The 4,856-nt window shown below is 33.1% G+C and overlaps 1 long non-coding RNA gene across 1 annotated transcript; it reads right to left on the minus strand.

Moving 5' to 3' along the window:
* Positions 1-225: 225 nt before the first annotated feature.
* LOC116401975 lies at positions 226-2,861 on the minus strand. Its single transcript, XR_004214310.1, has 2 exons — positions 2,468-2,861; positions 226-1,241 (listed from the first exon to the last, which is right to left on the minus strand). It is a non-coding gene; the product is annotated as an uncharacterized LOC116401975 (long non-coding RNA).
* Positions 2,862-4,856: the final 1,995 nt, after the last annotated feature.

Raw genomic sequence — 4,856 nt, forward strand, 5'->3', positions numbered from 1 at the left:
AAGATGAATAAAAATCTTTTAAAACAAAAATAAACTTCGATATGAATTGATAAACATGGGACATTTAAAAAAAAAAACCTAAATAAAATTTTGTTTTGTGAACCTCTATAATTTAGTTTTAAAAGATAAAATTAGTTAACCATTTTATGGGTGTTGTAGGGTGCTAACACCTTCCCTACACACAATTGACTCACGAACCTAAACCTCATAAATTTAAGTAGACCTTTTTTTTTCTTTTTTGGGTGACAAATCACACCCTAATATGGTTGATGACGACTCCAAAACTATTTATTTATTAAAATTAAATAAACGATCGAGGTCGGCCGCTCCACGTAGCGATCACGTCGCGACAATGGTGACTTTCAAACCCTGCTAACTATAGCAGTATTGAAAGATTGGCATCTATTTCAATTAGATGTGAACAATGCATTTCTTCATGGAGACTTGTTTGAAGAAGTATACATGGACTTGCCATTGGGTTATAAACCGAACCTCACCATTCAGGGGGAGAAAATTGTAGGCAAACTTCAAAAATCTATATATGGACTAAAAGAGGCCTCACGTCAATGGTTTACCAAATTCTCCCAATTCCTCATTTCAATAGGTTTTTAACAGTCCAAGGCTGACTATTCTCTTTTTGTAAAAGGCCAAGGCACCAACTTTATAGCTCTACTTGTCTATGTTGATGATATTATCATCACTGGAGCAAACGTTGATCTTATTCAAAGATTACGAAATGTGCTCAATCAAAAGTTTCTGCTTAAAGACTTGGGATCTCTCAAATTCTTCCTTGGTCTTGAATTAGCTCGTTCATCAACTGGTATCCTATTGTCATAAAAACACTATGCACTATGCTTGCTAGAAGAAGCTGGTTTGCTTGGTGCTAAACCGGCATCAGTACCTATGGATCCGACAATCAAGTTAAAAGCTTCTGACAAAGATCTTCTTCAAGATCCAAGTACTTATCGAAGATTAATTGGAAAACTTTTGTACTTAACCATTTCAAGATCGGACATCACATTTGTTGTTCATAAACTCAACCAATACATGGCAAACCTGACAAGACTCATATGAGTGCAACTAATTATCTTTTGTGATACATCAAAGGATCACCGGACCAAGGAATATTTCTATCCAAAACAGATGATCTATCCTTAAAAGCATTTGCATGTGCTGATTGGGGATCATGTCCTGATACCCGTCGTTCAGTCACCGGGTTTTTTGTCTTCCTTGAAAAATCACTTGTATCATGGAAGTCAAAGAAACAACAAACAATTTCACGGTCATCAGCTAGAGCAGAGAGTACCAATGTAATGCCATATGAAATCTAATGTAAAGCCTATTTCATTATGTATATGTAAAGTCTTGGAATTGAATATTATATATGGTGAATGGTTTTATTTATATATTTTTGAGATTTGAAACTATATTGGATGAATATCAAATATCTATGAAACTGTTTTTGGACAATTACAGGACAATTACAGGACAATCATCGTTCCATTACAACATAATTCAATTACAAATTATTTTTTTAAAAAAAATTAAAAAATGCTTGACGGTTTTAAAATGTCATGAACAATTGCAAGCTTGACGATTTTAAACTATCATGAACAATTGCATTTTTGACGGTTTACAAATGTCAAGAACAATTACATTCTTGACAGTTTTAAAATGTCATGAATATTAAAATTCTGGACGGTTTTAAAATGTCATAAATCAGTTCATCCTTGACGGTTTTAAAATGTCATAAATAATACCAGTCTTGACGGTTCTAAAACGTCATGAACATAAGTATACTTGATGTTTATAAAACGTCAACGTTCACTATTCTTGACGTTTAATCAACCGTCAAGAACTGTGCCTTTCTTGACGCTGGCTTCAACGACGGTTTTAAAACCGTCAAGAAAGCCTTCTCTTGAGAGTTTAAAAACGTCAAGAGAGCCTGTTTTTGTAGTAGTGTATAGAGTTAGACTGCCACTTTGTTCAAGATAGAATTGTTGATGGATCCGTCAAACTACTCTCTGTACGCTCTTCACATCAACTTGTTGATGCCCTCACTAAACCACTTAATGCCATAACTTTGTCCCTTCATATATGCAAGATGGGAGTTAAAAATATTTTTTCTCCATTTTAAGGGGGAGTATTAGAACTTAATATATTGTTAGTTAGAGAAACTAAAAACTGATTTCGTTATATTTGTTTTTTCCTTTACTTATCCTTGATAACTAATTGTACATACACCTATAAATTTTCTCATTGTTCATAAATAAAATGAGAGAAAGAGTTCTTCCATTCTTTGTTAATAATTTGCATTAGGAAGATGACCATAAACCAAAAAAATTTCTTCTTTAACATAGCAAAAAGCTTTCTTTATATCATACCAATAATGATATGTGAGTTCCCTTTTGAAAAAGGGAAGAAAATGAAAAAGAGAAATTAAATGCATATAGAAAATTTATATTACCTATTAGATTTGGTTTCGACCACTAAAGCATAACCAATGTCGACGACCAAGGGAGTCTTGAAGTAAGACATCGACATGTGAAAGGTCCAACTCGCACACCAAGCCATCTCTCTTCTCCCTGATCCTCTCAACATGCGACAAAGGATGGGACGACGAAGCAGAGGGTTAAAGTCCAAGCTGCACACCAAATGCCAGCAGAGGTGAACAACGAATCGGCAGAGGGTGGGACGAATAATGGAGGCCTTCGCGAGAAAGGTTTTGGGTGGAGGGTTGGTTTGTTTGCGAAGATGGAGAGAAAGGGATTTTTTTATTTTATTAACTATTTAATGAAAATGGGTTGGAGGGAAATTAAAAATAAAGGGGACGAGGGAATTTCAGATTTGGCAAAGTTTTAGCAAGTGTTTGTTGTTAAAACTATTTAATATTTAGTGATATTATTATTGTATTATTAATTCTTTTAGTGGTGCAAATTAAAACGTGCTGCTAATAGTAGTATTTTGTGATATTTTTTGCATTGCTTTCAAGTAATTTTTGTTAGTAAAACTTTGTTACCGAATAATGAATTTCTTCTAATGATACGTATATCCTGTAGTCATATTTTTCTTCTCCCTCATATTTAATATATATGTGTGTTCTTATGTACTCACAAACTAAATCACCGATTAGAGTTTTCAGAATAAGTGAAAAATAGACAAAAGAGAAAGATAAGTATTTTGTCTTTACAATTCTTTTCATTTTGTCTTTACCTTTCGTGTAGGTGCATCGTGTAGGTGCATCGTGTAGGTACATCATCCAGGTGTATATCACATGTAGGAACATCGTGCAGATGTATCGTGTAATCGTCCTCTATTTGTTTTGGGCCTGCGAAAAAATAAAAAACCCCAACAGAAACATTAATGAGGATGTTAACCACCATTAAGTTTGATGACGATGCATCAACATATCTAAAGAAAGAATTGAAAGATGACAAAAAATGAATTTCTTTCAAATTTGAATTTTACTGACTTCGAAAGTTGTGTGTGCTTGTACAACGAAAAACAAACAAAACATATATAGATAATAAAATAGCTAGCCACAAGAAGCTTAAAACTCCTTGAAAGTTGAAATTATACACACAACTGTTTGTGGGCTTTTTTATTCTCCATCTTTTGGTGGCGAAAATTATTTTATTGCCTTGATGGATGATTTTTAACATTATGGATATATCTATTTGTGCTATAAAAAATTTGAAGCGGATTTGGGTAGATAATTTCAAGTAATGATAATAGATTTGAAATCAATTTTGTTGTCACTTAGAATTTTAAATTGTGTATTTTAAGAAAAATTATGGAAAAACAACTATGGTGTTATAAAAAAATTAAAATTTCAAAAATTTCAAAACGTAAAATGGGTTATGGAAGTTTAAACATTTAATTTAATTGGTGGTTGGTAGTAGATAAGAGTTGGTTGAATTTAATAAGGTAGAAAGGGTAGAAAAAGTAATTTAACATGTTAAAGTTTTGTTTTTCTACGTCATTCTTTCATCATTAAGGGATCCAAAAGTGAAGTGTCCAATTTTCCAAACATAAAAATTTGGAGGGGCCACTTTTGCCAATTTCTCCATTTATTTGAGATCTTTAACCATTTAAAAATTTTAAAAATTTAAATCTTAGACATGCCCCCACCCGTTCTTCGTTGTTTGAATTTTCAATTTAGACATATCAGCCGAGGGTGAAAGAAAGTCCAAGCCGCACATCAAATGCCAGCGAAGGCGGACGACAAAGCGACAGAGGGTGGGACGAATCAATGGAGGCTTTTGCGAGAGTCGTTTGGGGTGGAGGGTGGGTTTGTTCATGGAGATGGGAAGAAAGTGGTTTTTTATTTTATTAATTATTTAATGAAAAGGGGTTGGAGGAAAATTAAAAATATGGGAAATTTTAGAATTTGGCAAAGTTTTAGCAACATACATGTTTGTTGCTGAAACTATTTAATATTTAATGATATTATTCATGTGTGATTAATTCTTTTAGGGGTGGAGATTAAAACGTGTTACTAATAGTAATGTTTCGTGATATTCTTTTTGTGTTACTAACAAGTAATTTTTGCCAGTAAAATTTTGTCACTCAAGAATAAATTTCTTATAATGATACGTATATCTTGTGTTCAATCTTTTCTTCCCCTTCATTTTCAATATGTGTGTGTTCTTATGTACTCACAATCTAAATCACCATCAACAAATTAGAGTGTGTAGAATAAGTGAAAACGAGACAAAAGAGACAAATTAAGAGAGGTAAGTATTTCTTTTCTTTTTGTCTTTACCTTTCGTGTAGGTGCATCATGTAGGTACATCGTCTAGGTGTATATCGTGTGTACGTGCATCATGTAGGTGGATTGTGTAGTCACATCCTAC

Source organism: Cucumis sativus, chromosome 2 (genome assembly GCF_000004075.3).
Source record: "Cucumis sativus cultivar 9930 chromosome 2, Cucumber_9930_V3, whole genome shotgun sequence".
Taxonomy (NCBI): Eukaryota; Viridiplantae; Streptophyta; class Magnoliopsida; order Cucurbitales; family Cucurbitaceae; genus Cucumis; species Cucumis sativus.